General features: G+C 43.0%; 1 protein-coding gene, 1 long non-coding RNA gene and 1 pseudogene across 2 annotated transcripts in view; 1 reads left to right on the plus strand and 2 right to left on the minus strand.

Moving 5' to 3' along the window:
- Positions 1-6,958, minus strand: part of LOC121917519 (calpain small subunit 1-like) — a 14,901-nt gene extending 7,943 nt beyond the window's left edge. The window contains exon 1 of the mRNA XM_042443554.1: positions 6,653-6,958. The gene's annotated coding sequence lies outside the window, so the exon portion shown is untranslated. The remainder of the gene's footprint in view (positions 1-6,652) is intronic.
- Positions 6,959-7,239: 281 nt separating this feature from the next.
- Positions 7,240-14,980, minus strand: part of LOC121917531 — a 14,316-nt pseudogene continuing 6,575 nt past the window's right edge.
- Positions 9,564-14,980, plus strand: part of LOC121917533 — an 11,831-nt gene continuing 6,414 nt past the window's right edge. Inside the window, exon 1 of the long non-coding RNA XR_006101057.1 lies at positions 9,564-9,659. This is a non-coding gene — a long non-coding RNA (uncharacterized LOC121917533). The remainder of the gene's footprint in view (positions 9,660-14,980) is intronic.

Below are 14,980 nucleotides of genomic sequence, written 5' to 3' on the forward strand. Positions count from 1 at the left end.
AAAAGGCTACAGGAGGCAGGATCCCGAACAGAACAAAAAGAGGAACTAAGGGGATGCCGTGTACTCCGTCACCCCTTCTCCTCCTGTCTTCCTAGATAGACTGAGGCCATTTTCCACGGTCTGGGCCTCTATTTCCACCGATTCTTGGGCTCTTACCATCATCCTTAGGGGTTATGCCCTTGAATTCGAAGAACTCCCACCAACCGGAGTTTTCCTTTTCACCCTCCCCTCGGACACCCTTCTTGACGAAGTACGCACCCTGTTAGCAAAAGGCGCTATCTCACCGATAGACGCTGTGGACTTTTCTAGATGTTTCTTCTCTCGCTATTTTACAGTCCCCAAGACCGATGGGGGCATCAGGCCCATACTAGACTTAAGAGCCCTTAACGCCTATCTCTCCTACAGGCGTTTTCGTATGGTAACGCTTGCCTCTATCTTACCTTTATTACACCAGGGCCGTTGGTTTGCGACGATCGACCTAAAGGACGCCTACTTCCACGTCAGCATCCGCGAGAGTCACCGCAGATTCTTGGCCTTTGCCGTCGGGACCGACGCCTATAAGTACAACGTCCTCCCCTTCGGTCTGTCCACAGCCCCTCGAGTTTTCACCAAGTGCATGGCGCCTGTAGTATCCCACCTACATCGCCGGGGCATCAGAGTCTTCCTGTACCTGGACGACTGGCTGCTGGTGGCGCCATCGGACCAAGAGCTCAGCCATCACATTGCAGAAACCTTAGAGCTCTTACAAAGTCTGGGACTGGTCGTGAACCTCGAGAAGTCTCAACTACTGCCCTCCAGGCGCATAAGGTTCGTCGGCTCGACCCTCGATTCAAACACTTGTGTCGCATCCTTGCCCTCCGACCGTTTTCTAGCTCTCGCCCGAGCCATCGGAAGATGTGTCGGCCGAAGAAGAGTAGTTGCCAGAGACGTCCAGGTAGCCCTAGGACATATGGCGTCAACAACCTTCGTAACACCGTGGGCAAGACTCCGGTCCCGACCTCTCCAGTCCTGGTTTCTTTCCACCTTCGACCCAGAGACAGACCACCCGTCACGTCATCTCACGATCCCGAGACCAGTCGCTCGCTCCCTCCGCTGGTGGCTCGACTCCCGCAACGTTTGCGCCGGCATGCCTTTTTCTCAACCCCAGCCGGAGGTTGTGCTGACCACCGACACATCAGAGGACGGATGGGGAGCCCACACCACGGACTTGTGGGCCAAAGGCCAGTGGTCCCAGGACGAAAAGAGGCTGCACATCAATGCCCTGGAGCTGTTGGCGGTACAGAAGGCTCTAAGGGTCTTCGAATCCTCTCTATCCGACAAGGTTGTTCAGCTCAGGACGGACAACACCACCGTCATGTATTATCTGAACAAACAGGGAGGAACCAGATCTCGTACACTACTCAACATCACACTCGAGGTCTGGGACTGGTGCATAGACCGGAACATCCTACTCCAGGCAGTGCACCTGCCGGGTATCCAGAACGACCTGGCGGACCTTCTCAGCAGGTCTCCGTCTCAATGCCACGAGTGGAGACTCCACCCCGACACGGTGCTCGACCTCTTCAGTCGGTGGGGAACCCCACAAATAGACTTGTTCGCGACTGTCCACAACATCCATTGTCCCCAGTTCTGCTCCCGAACGCCGAACGAACAATCCCTCGGGGACGCGTTCGGGTTCCTCTGGTCGGGGGTTATGCTGTACGCGTTTCCCCCCTTCCCGCTGATCACCAGGACAGTCTCCAAGATGACATCGGATGCCACGGATGCCATCCTGATCACTCCATGGTGGCCGGGACAGCCTTGGTTCCCCTGCCTCCTCCATCTCTCCCGGACCAACTTCTTCCGGATCGAGCACAGACCGGATCTCCTCACGGTTCAAGAGGGTCGTGTTCGACACCCGGACATCGACACCCTTCCCCTGGTAGCGTGGAGGATCCATCCCTAGTACGGCTACCGTCCCCTGTTCGCAGAGTCATTCTGGCTGCACACAAGCCAGCTACTCAGAAGTCCTATGCTTTGAAGTGGAACAGGTTCACCGGGTTCCTAGCCAGCAGACAACTATCTCCAGCCCAAGTCACGACACCGGTGGTCCTGGACTTTTTGATGTCTTTGATCGACTCAGGCCTTTCTCTCACCTCCGTCAAGTGTTACTTGTCGGCCATCTGTTCTTCTTTTCAGTTTAATGGGAAGCCCTCCTTTTTCAAGGACCCCTTGGTAAAGAGTTTTCTCAAGGGATGCAGCAACCTCCATCCGCAGGCATCTCTACCACCCCCGGCCTGGAGCCTTGATGCGGTGCTACGATCACTACAGTCCAAACCGTTCGAACCCTTGGCCACCACGGACATCAGACTGTTAACTTGGAAAACAGTTTTTCTGGTGGCCATCACCTCCGCCCGCCGTGCGGGAGAGCTCTGTGCCTTGCGTCGAGACCAAATTTCACCTCAAATTTCACATGGACAAGGTAGTTCTTAGAACAGACATTACTTTCTTGCCCAAGGTTGTTTCTGTGTTCCACATGTGCCAGGACATTGTTCTCCCGACTCTGGCCCCGAACCCGACCACCGATGCCGAGCGAGCTCTGCACACCTTAGACGTTCGTAGGGCCCTGGCCTTTTACCTCGACAGGACTAGAGACTCTAGCCGCTCCGAAAGACTGTTCCAGTGCTATTCGGAGTCCAAAAGAGGACTGCCTGTGTCGGCTCAGAGACTCTCCAAGTGGGTTTCTAACACTATTTGTTTATCTTATGAGCTCTTGGGTAAACCCTTGCCAGCTAGGGCTCGGTCTCACACTACCAGGGCAGTTGCAGCATCTTCTGCTTTTCTGTCAGGTGTGCCCTTGGATGACATCTGCAAGGCTGCAGTGTGGTCACAACCTATGACTTTCATCAAGCATTACAGGTTGGACACCAGGGCCAGGGGAGATGCAGCCTTTGGGAAGGCTGTCCTGTTGTCTGGTTTGCACTGACTATGGTCGGGGGTGCACATGTTGTTTTTTTCCTTTTGCATCATTTGCAAACAAGATGTTTATCAGACTCCTGGGCTCATGATACTATTGGGTTGAGTTCATGAGGTTGTTGGTTGTTTATCTTAACCATTATGGTGATAATAATAACAACACCAATTAGACCACTGCTTTGTGTCTTTCTTGCTTTATTGGTATTAGCAATAGTGTTGGAGACAAGGTTAATATGACACTCCCTCCTCCACTGACCTTAGCTCGCCAGTCTCAACCCATTTGTATGATTCGCAGAGACCACGAAGAAGAAGGACAGGTTGCTTACCTGTAACAGTATTTCTTCGAGTGGTCATCTGCGAATACATACAAATCCCGCCCATCCTCCCCTCAGTGTCCTGCTCTTTATTGGCTCATCCTTATCGCCTACTTGGCGGAAAAATTGCGGAACTGGGGAAAGAGCGGGAAGGCAGGGGCTTTATAAGGGATGGGCGGAGCTACCGCCAAAAAGTTTCAACATGTTGCGAAGCGTACTTTGCCTAGTGATTCCAGAAGTTTCCGAAGGCACTGCGCAGGCGCAGTACAACCCATTTGTATGTATTCGCAGATGACCACTCGAAGAAATACTGTTACAGGTAAGCAACCTGTCCTTATAGGTAGCCCTATTTTAACACCTAGCCCCTAAATACAGGAACACAAAGCACAGTGAGAAGGAACAAGTGAGAAACAATGGGAAAAAAGTCTTTATTTTTTCATAATTACATCCACCTCTCTTTTTAAAACTATGTATTTATAAACCATATTTAAAATGACAGGCATCTATTAGGCTGTCAAAATGGCACAGACAGTTATTTGGTGCATTTCTTATGTTGTGATTCCTGCATTCAAAAACAATATGTTTGAACATTAAACAATGTGTTTAATGTTTCTAACCATTTTTAAATAAACTGTCACACACAGAAAATAAAGTGTGCTGTTTAACTGGAGAATACTCTTTAGGAAATGCAATGCAAAAGGTGTGCTCTCTAGTTAAAATATATTATCTGAAAAGGATGCACTATGAAATGGCCACAGTTATCTCACTGCTGTGTTCAATATGTTTATTTCTTATTTTGCTTGAATAATAAGCATCATTCCAGCTCCTCTTTCCCTTTGCATCCTCTTTTGTTTAATAATTCTGATTTCTTTGACAATGTTTTCTCTGTTGTATCCTGCTTTATAACATCTTGCTATGGTTGGGTGCCTTCAAGTCATTTTCAGTTTATGGCAATCCTATGGCAGCACTATCATAGGTTTGTAATGCAAAATTTGTTCAGAAAGGGTTTGCCTTTGCCTACTTCTGAGGCTGAGAGGGTGTGACTTGCCCATGCCTGAGCAAGGATTCGAACCCTGGTCTCTCAGAGTCATAGCCCAATACTCAAACTATTAGACCACATTAGTTCTTTCTTTTTGCTTGGGTTGCTTGTAGACCCACGTTCTTTTGGTTTAATATTCAATAATAATTCCCTTTCCTTTCCTTCATTATATTAGTTAAACTTCTTTGAAAACCTACTTTAAGGTTCAAATAACCCATCAGGTCTGTTTTAGAAACTTTCATGAGGAGGCTTTTTCCTCACATATTTTATTCTTTTTTAATTATCACAAAACTATATATCAGATCGCATTACTATTAATGTCTGTTGATCATACAAGTATATTCTCTTTCCCCTCCTGGTTTTCTTGACTTTAGTGCAGATTTTGTACGTTTCTTTTCACTTTTTTGCAATTTTGCACATATATTTCATCATTTTTCTTTATTTTTTACTTTATTACTTCCTGTCATGTTTATTTATTTTCTTATAGTATTTATACACCGCTCTTTAGCTACAAAGTCTCTCAGAGCGGTTTATAGATGGTTAATTTGTGGTTCAGCTTGCCTTTCGAACTCCTTTTTTCCTCACAAATTTTACCTCAGTTTTGAACATTTAGCCATTCCTCAAAAACCAACTGTCCATTCCAGTTGTCCCAACACCAGTCTCTCAATTGCCAATTCCCTCTAGTCTATATTTTTTTTCATTAACCTCAGAGATGTTTTATTTCTGGGCCTATTTTTACTGTCCTGTCGGTTGCATGGAACCAACAATTTTATTATGGTCCCACTAAAAATGCCACAGTGTTTCCCAACACAATCTTAAAAGAAGTACTCTTGTTCACTGGTTCCAGCCATCTTGGAACAATAGCCTCTGTACAGGTCTAGTCATGAGGAATGAAGGAAAGCCTGCTAAAATGGACATTAACTCATGTGTCTGCTGCCACATTGCAGAATAAATGCAGTTTGGTGCCACTTTAACTGTCATAGCGTCATCCTGTGGAACCCTGGGGTTCCGCACATAAGTTCTGCATGCAGAAAACAGGCAGAATTGCAAAGAACAAATAGGTCTAAAACACATTGCAGAAATAATCCAGTTTGAGATTGTTTGAACTGCCCTGGTTCCAATTTATTGTGTAGTTTATTGTAGCACCAGAGCTCCCCAAGTCAGAAAACTGCAGTTCCCAGAATTCCCTAGCAAGTGGCCTCAAACTGGATTATTTCTACAGTGTGTTTTGGACCATAGCATTCATTACTCCCTAAGAATAGTCACATTTCAATAAATGCCTGTAGCCATTATGGAAAGCCCAGGTGTTTTGGCCCATGGCCACTTGCATCCGCACTGCCAAAATAATCCAGGTTGACACCACTTTAACTACCATGGTTCAATGCTGTGGAATTCAGGGAACTGTAATTTTTTGAGATGCTTAGTCTTCTCTGACAAAAAACTCTGGTGCTACAACATACTCCAGTTCTCAGGATTTCATAGCACTGAGCCATGGCAGTTAAAGTGGTCTCAGTCTGGATTATTTCTGCAGTGTGGATGCAGCCTTAGAGATAAGTAGAGGGGAAATATCTTGTAGGCTACAAATACAGGTCTGCTTGTGCCATTTTGGGCCTGAGGCACCTTGGAAACAGACATGAGGAAAGAAAAGTAATTTCTGAGACACCACCCATTCTGCTATTTTGTCTTTTGATATATCACATCATGCTTCCTTCTAATTGAGACATGTTGGCTCTCATGCAAGCCTTCCCTTGACCATATTTTGAGAGCAAACTAACTTTATTTCCCAATTAAGGCTTGTAAATGCCACTCGTATGCCACTACTAGCCCTTTCATTTGTATTACATCATACCTAACCCTATCCAGGCTGACCAGATACCCTCTTTTTCTGGGACATGCCTTTCATTTCAACCTTCTGTCCAGGAGGAATTTCAAAATGTTCTCCATTTTGAGCACGACTACAAAGCACGAATTTACATTTCTATGGAGTTTCATCACACGGGAGGCAAGCGGCCAAATCCCATGCAAAAATGGGGTTTAAATTCCAGGAAAATCCCTCAAAAGCGGGATTGTTTTCAGACAATATGCATATTGAGCATTAATGTGACATTAACCTGTACAGAAAGTGGGCAAAATCGCTCACTTTTTACTTTTGGGAAAATTCCCAAAGTAAAAAGCAGCTCCATTAGATTGATGTGTCTGAAAACAATCTCTCTTTTGCAGGATGTTCCCAGGATTTAAATCCACTTTATCCACAGGATTTGAGCACTCGGCCTCCCAGGTCATAAGATATGAGCCTTTTGAGCTTTTATTTGGTAATGCCCTACATTTTCCTTGAACTTCCTACTTTTTGTGGTGCCATGTCCAGCTTTGCAGTTACGCTATCTGGTCACCTTGACCTGATCTGCTAATTTTTGCTGCATTTGACTGAGAGGCACAAAGTGGTGGCGACCAGTTGTACCAATTGTCAGACTGTCTTTTTGGTTTCGGCTCTGTCACCGCAATAAAGGCTGTACCAGGAAGAGACAAAGGCTTATATTTGCCATAGATGTTTCATATCATCATTCTTGTCCTGCCATACCAAACCACCTAAAGCAGGCATGGGCAACTGTCTGAGTCTAGGGGACTGTTAACATTTTAATGAGTTGTTATTGTTATTGTGTGCTTTCAAGTCATTTCTTGATGGCAACCCTATCGCTGGGTTTACTTGGCAAGATTTGTTCAGAAGAGGCTGAGAGTGTGTGACTTGCCCATGGTCACCCAGTGGGTTTCATGGTTGATCTGGGAATCAAACCATGAAACCAGTCTCTGTAGTCCGACACTCAAACCACTATGCCGCACTGACTCAGTAGTCATGATACAGTCTAAAATGTTCTCATGTGATCTCCCCCTCTCATGTGTAGTAGTCACTAGGAGAAGAAAACCATCTAGAAGCATCTTGTAGTGGAATATATATTATATTTAATATAATTATTAAAAAGCCAACTATATAATTAAGAATGTTATTATCATTTTTTATCCTTTCATCCACAGCATAAAAAACAGTTGCATTTCATGGGTGTTCATGATCTCAGACCTATCTGTGTCATAGGATGCAGCTACAGTGTGCACCACTTTTAACTGCCATGGCTCCAGCCTACAAGATCCTGGGATTTGTAGTTTTGTGCGACACCAGCACTCTTTGGCAGAGAAGGCTAAAGACCTTGTAAAATCTCATGTTTCTATATGCTCATGCTACAGCACTTAAAGTGGTGTCAAAACTGCATTTCTATACTGCATTTCTACAGTGTAGAATGATGCACCATAGTCAGTGTATGCTGTGGGTTTATAAGGGAGAGTAGCATCTTGCAACCCATTATACACATGACAGATAGTTCCTGTTAATGTGTTTAATTATGAGTCAATCTTTTCATTTATTGGATTGCTGTCTGGCTTTTCTCCCAAAATGAGTCTCAGTCTTAAATATTTGTAATAAAATTTTAGAACAGAACCAAATTAAAAGCACAGTTTAAAACAATTTAAAATGCTGGAGTGTTGGTCATCAACAAAATTGTGTTAACATGGACATTAAGCACTTCACTTTCAATCGCTTTCTTTTCAACTGTGAGCCATTGTGTGACAAAAGCCAAAAGGAGCAGCTGCTTTTCTTCTGTGCTTTATTTATTCTGATTGCAGAACTGAAATATTCTAGGTACAGGGCTTGAGAAGTTTTATTAATGCTGAGTGTAGGCATATAAAGAAGTACAGTCCCCATCCACAGGTGATTTGTCTGGGTGACCTCTTCTGAATCAGGGGGATCTGGCAAGTGCCATCCACTGCAAGAAAGAAAAGGAAATGAAACCCAGTGAATGTTCATTGCCTTTGCGGATTCTGCTTTAATGAACAGATTAAGACAGCCATAAAGGGAAAAGGAGAAAGGAAGAGGGGGAAGAAAGTTAATGGGGTAAGAGATATATTCAGATTTTTAACTTTATAAACTTGTACATAAACCTAAAGCTCATCCTCTCTTCCTCACCTCTTTTTCTGTCATGTGGACAACTCCATTTCCATCAGCATCTTTGCTTTTGCACCACACTAGTGAAAGAAAGAGATATGCCATATCAGGATTCCCATTCGGTTACAGACTCTAAAGTTTAGAGCTAAGCCCTGCCCATACTGATAAATACTCAAATTCAGTGCTGCAGGTTTCCAAAGATTAGATTACAGCAGGCAAAACACAGATTGGCATCTGTAATGGTAGATCTCTGGATGAATTATAATAGATGGATGGTCTAAGTTCCTACTCACATGAGAATACAAAACCGAATATTTTAAGTGTATTGAAGGGAAGGACACAAATGTGTTGACAACAAGAACACTTGGGAGATCTTTTTGGCCTTACTGAAAATGCTTTCCAGGTGCACCATGAGGAAAACAAAGCTGCTGAAGTCTATCTGGAGCCAGGGATTGCCATATTTTTGCACAAGGGTCTCTGTCGTCTGATTATTTAAGTGGAATCCTAAATGAAAGCAGATGCAGCAATGTTAGCATGTATGGCACTTAACAGTATGAAACTAAATTCTGCCAGTCTCAGTAAATACTATATACTAAGAAAATCTATCTTTTCATTTTCTTTGCATAGTTTATTTTATATCTGCCAGTTCTCAGGACAGAAATCATTCAGGGACTAAAATCCACGTCTCCTAACCTAGTGTTTCCCAGTTTCGGGTCCCCAGATCTTGTAGAAGTACCAGTCACATTAAAGGTGGCATGGAATTGCTATACCCACATTCCATGCAGCACCATTATTTTTGTTCCAATGTGCATTGACAAATATTTCAATTTGCAACTCTGTGGCACAGAAGTCATCAAAGAGAACCCAAGCCTCTACTACTAATGTCTCTTTTCACGTTTTAAAAAAACCTGTCCCATTGTCTATTTAGCTTAACTATTACTTATGAAAGAAGGCACCTATTCCATTGGCCCCATCCAACCACCAAATGTTTGTAGATTTAAAGTCTTTAAACTACCCAGTTCTATAATAAAGAAGTACAAATGTGAGGGTAGCCATAAGACAAATTTGAAACTCTTTGCATAACACCTTTGTTAGACTAAGTAAAAATGGCACAAAAGTGTGTTTCAGCAGGATATGGAGGAAGGATCCACTTGCTTAGATAATTTTGTACCATTTTGTCAACCAAATAAAGGTGTTACCACAATATGAACCCTGAAATAGTATATCACATTTTCTGTCTTAATTTTCCATTCTCTTTCACCTGCAGTATCCATTGCCAGCCGGATTTCATGGGTGTTCATGCTGCCAGATCCATCCACATCATAAATCATGAATATATGCTTTGAAGAATACAGGAGAGGTTAGTGTCTTGCAGCCTGCTATGTGTACAAGAGCTGACACAGTGACACTTTTGTTTATTTCATCTTCTGTGTGCTTCCGTCTATCAATGCAGGTACTCCCAACACATTCAAAGCACAAACATTCAAAACACAGCATTATCATAAGTTAAAACGACCATGCAGGCCAGCCATAGAGTACCAAAGATTATCCATTAATATGATGCCAACATCAATTAAACAATACACACAATATAAAAGATTATGTATATTAAACTAAATTCCTAGTGTTCACCCTCATAAAATGGATCGTGATACAGTACATTAATACAATAAAATATTAAAATTACAAAATTTAAAACAGCAGGATTTTTTTATAAACAATATTAAATTAACAGCCATGACTCTGACCAATGGAATCCTGGGATTTATAGTTTAGTGTGGCAGTTAGAATTCTCTGTGCGCTATCTCTGGCACAATAGTTCGAAAGAGTGGACCTACAATTCCCAGGATACCATAGCATGGATCCATATCATGTAGAGTTGTACCAATCTTGGGTAACTCTGTAGTAGAGATACACACAGAGAAGCTATTTTTTGGATATGCACTCACCTCCCATTCTTGCATCCTATTGCAGAACTGCTTAAAGTCACCTAGTGTCAGCTTGTTTGTCTTATTCTCCTGTAGTATAGTTAAGGAGAAGCAAATGATGTATCATAGGGAATACACCATCTTCCATATGACATAATAACCATTTTGAAATATCTGAAGGGCTGTTATGTGGAAAATGGGGTGGGTTTGTTTTCTGTTTTAACTGTAGTTTCCTCCACTAGAAAGGGGTTGGAGTAGATCAGTTCTGTAGTTCTACTATTCCTATTATCCTCTTTCCTCTCAGTGACTAGTCCCTGTTTACTTCTCACCAAAAGGATACACTGAAATGCTGGATGATTTTCTGGCACCGCTCCTTGGAAAAGCCACCTGTCTTCAGGGATGTCACTGGAAAAGACACTGCTTTTTTGTTTTCTTCTTTCGTGTATGTGAAATTTTCTATTTTTACCAAAAGCAAACAACCCTTCCCCCCCCAAAAAAACCCAAACAAACCACTCTTGTTTCATTTTGTGCATAATAATAATAATAATAATAATAATAATAATAATAATAATAATAAAAAAAAAATCTGGAGTCAAAGGCTTTCATGGGAAGCATCCATAGTTTTTTGTGGGGGTTTCAGGCTATGTGGCCATGTTCTAGATCTGTTTGCACAAAATGCAATGTAAAAAATCTGTCATTATATTTTCACCAAAAAGCCCGAAAATGCAAAAAAGGAAAAAGAAAATGTGCAAGAATGTTCTTATCATCTCACTCAGCAAAGAGCAGACTTTTGAAATGTGTTGTCCTTGTGTGCAAAGAGAAAATAAGTAAAGATTTCCATCCTTCCTGTTGGCCTATCACTACAGCCAGTGCATATTTTCTCTTGATATACAGTAAAGGATGTGAATGCCAAGTTCCTTTGGGATTTAAAATTCTGGGAAGGACAGAAAGGGGAAAGACGGCAGAGTGAACCCGACTAAGCATACTCACAAGGGGTCATCGACTGGTTCAGAATGCCTTGGAGTTCATCAATGCCCATTTGTTGGTCCTGTAAGAAACAAAAATGCAAGAATGGTCACACATTCAGAATTCAGAAACTATTCAGGATTCAAAAACTATCTTACCTGTCCTGCATATTCCAGGAAAGTTTTCTCAAGGATTTTGTCTAGTCCAGTCTTGGGTGGCATCATTGCCTGGGGAGAAAGAGAAGCTTGAGAGAGAAAGGGGCACAACTCTGGAGTAGTAAACCTGTTGTGAATCCATAGTCACCCTTTAAGGACAAAATGGTTGGATCACATCACATTCATAAATGCTTCCAGTTCCCACTGGCTGTGTAGAGTGATGGTTGGCAAGATCTTGCATGAACCCACACAGAGCTTTTTAATAAACCAAACCGTAAAACTTACTGATTAAGCAAAGATTCTCAAGATGCTAAATCAAAGCCAACAAATACATGCATTGAGTCCAGCACTTGGACTGTGAACAAACATATTGAAATAAGCAGCATGAGAAGCAATTACCTGCAATGCCTTGCCATCTGCACTGATTTCTGCATCAATTTCCCTAGAATGGAAACGTCATATCATTAAGGAATTTCTAAACCAGTAAACCTGAGCATTACTCCATTACAAGCCTGGCTTATAGAGGAATAGTCCATCTGCCCAAAGAACACCAGCCAATCTGGATTTACTGAAACCCTAAATGTGTAGCCACTCTTTCAGGGCTGTGTCTGGTTATTTGCCTGCCTTGGAACCACCCAAATCAAGATGTATAATAGCTAAAAACCAGCCAGATTATTTTGGCACATCAAGCAGGAAACACAGCAAGCACTTCTCCCATTCAGTCAAATTACCACTGGACAGATTCAATAACTTAAAATTTGCTGCTCTTTCATGACAACACCCCAAATTTGCTGCCCAGGGTGGCTACATGTGAGGGCTGGCCATGTTCTCCTTCTTGCTAGGTCTAGCCATAACCAAATTTATTTTGATAGGGTACGGGGCAATCTCAAAGTTGCTGTAGAACCCAGGTTGAGATATAATTCTTTCATCCTTGATTGCAAGGACAAATTATTAAAGTAGTTTTCTTCCTGCTGTGGGACAAAATGAATATTCATTACAAGTATTCTCACCATATTCAGACACCCCAAAGTGTACTGTCTGCAGGAACTATTCTGCAGAGCAAAATAGGTTTGGGGTTTTTTTTGCTGAAAGACCCTGTTTTTTGTACACAAAACACAATTTGCTGCGGAAACGGTGTTTTCTGTGCAGAAACCCATTAACTGCATAGAGAACAGGAGTTATTTGGTTTTATTTCACACAAAACACCATGCATTTTTCTTCACATAGTAAGTCCTCCACAATACTTTGGAATATCAAATACCAGGACAAAATTGCACAACATTCTAACTGGGCTATTCATCCTGATGAGGTATTTCCACTGTCGGAAAACCTGGAGGGATTTGCCTTGAAAATGAATAATTGTGAATATTCTTCCCATCCCTAAACCCAAGAGACCTAGGGAATGTATAGGCTTTAAAACCAAACAAAACCTGGACCAGACACTCACAAGAACTGATGTTTCTTCTCTGTGAAAACGCGGAGGGTGAAGTTTGCCTCTTCCAAAGGTGACTGGGTGTTAGGGATGATCAGATAATCCCCAGGAGGTAACTGGAGGTATCCTGTGATGTCTCTTGAATAACCACTGAAAGGGTGGCTGACCGGCTTCAGTGTGTGGAACAATGCCTTTCTTTGGGTTGTGTTCTTCAGCTGGAGGTACTGGAAGGAAAAGCGTAGCCCATGAAGTCATTCTATCAGACCTTGGAATAGTTATAGCTGGTGACTTCCATGTTGTCAATGGAATGGTGAGTCTGCTCAGGTTTTTAGCCTGAACTTTATAGGAGCACTGACTATGTTAGCTAAGGATGCTGAGTGTTCTGGTCCAAAAAGAGAATAATTTTTGCAAGTACTGTCTTGGAAGCCCCACTGCTTTCCCTAAGAGAACCCAAAGGAATGACCTTACATGGTCAGCTCCAACAAAGATTTTTGGGCCAAGTGATTTCTGAGCTGGGAAGACACTATTTGGTTGTTGGGGGAAGATCTCGGTGCTGTTTGAAAAGAAGTGGAGTATTCCATGTTTATCACCATGCAGAACCAAAGCAGCTTATAATGTAGATAGTATACATCTAAAACTTAAAATTAAAATTTGCAGCTCCCTCAAAGTAGTATCCATTTAAAAAGATCATATTGAAAACCCCACTGAATTTAAGTAGTTTTAAAGCACTTAAAGTACATATAAAGGAACACTGGAGAAATAGTTGCTATTGGCCTCAAACTCATCATCCTTCCCCATGAACTTTATTGAATAGAATTGATAGAAGTTAAATTGCTATGCCATATATAATGTTTTAAAAAATCTTCCCTTTGCTTTGAATCGAATGATACTATTCTTTCCTTCCCATTTTCAGCTGAACATGTATCTTCCTGTTACTTCCAGCCGTGCCATTCCACAAGCAAAATAAAACCAATTTGAGTTATTACCTGTTTGGTCACCTGCAAGGGAAGAGAAGGGCAAGGGGAGAATAAGTTTAAAACAATTAGTAAGAAGGCGAGAAAGTCATAGCCTGGAAAGCAAATAAGTCAGTGAAGGTGAAAGCTATAACAACAGCTTTGGGAGGCCACCTCTGGCGATAGGGCCATATTTTACCCACCCGTGTCCCAAATGGCCCTTGAGCAAACCTTGTCACCATGCACTATATTAGATCTGGGAAGGGAGCACTTGCCCGATAGATAGACCCCATGCACCCACCTGGAAGACTTGAAAGCAGATGAGCAGAAAGTCCTTTCCCATCCATCTGCTCTTGCGTCGATCCCGCTGCATCAAAGAGACAAGGAGGGTGCAGGTGGGGTCCTGATATTTTTGTCCCCTTTCCTGCTGCTTCTTCAGCTCTTTCTCATCCGGCTGCAGCAGAGAAACATGGAACTGGGGATTCATCCAGAAGGTGTCTGCAAAGTGGAGAACATCTAGATCTCAGAATCAGGCCCATAACCACTTGGATATCAGAGCACACTTCAGGCTTGTCTTGGGGGAGTTCAAGAATGAACCTTGCAGAAACATAGCCTGATTCATCAATATTATATACCCTAAGTTTCACCCTCGACTTATCCACGTGTTATATGAAAATCCCCCATGCCTGCCCTTGACTTATGCATGAGCTCAGCTTGTACTCAGGTACAGTGGGATCTCATCGTCTACAGTCTTGCCATGCACAGATTTCAGCATCTGCGGATGGCAAGCCCCATTGTGCCAAATAGCAGTGTGTGCATGTAGCCGTGTTAGCAGGTGCACATGGTGCACCACCATTAGTGTCAATTGACTCCAGGCTGCGGGTTTCTTTGTTTCCACGGGGAAGCGGGGGTCCAGAATGGATTCCCCCATAGATACAAAGGTAGTATCATGGCAAGAATCCTGTCACTCACATACACTGGTAATACTCCCCATTACAGCAGCACATGCAGAATGCCCTTTACCTTCGGTTTGCAACAGCACATAAGTGGTTACTACGCATAGCTATGCTTCCTTGCCTGCCAACCCCAGAGAATTACCCCATGGTTGGAAGGTCTGGCATCCACCAGCAGTGTGGCCTTTGACCCAGCACCCTTGGAAGCAGTTCATGTTCCAGCAATGGCGGGTTCCCTCTTGTGCACTGCCAGCACTAAAGTGGCAAATCTCCAAGACATCAAAATGACGTATG

The sequence above is a fragment of the Sceloporus undulatus genome, unplaced genomic scaffold (genome assembly GCF_019175285.1).
Source record: "Sceloporus undulatus isolate JIND9_A2432 ecotype Alabama unplaced genomic scaffold, SceUnd_v1.1 scaffold_23, whole genome shotgun sequence".
NCBI classification, from domain to species: Eukaryota; Metazoa; Chordata; class Lepidosauria; order Squamata; family Phrynosomatidae; genus Sceloporus; species Sceloporus undulatus.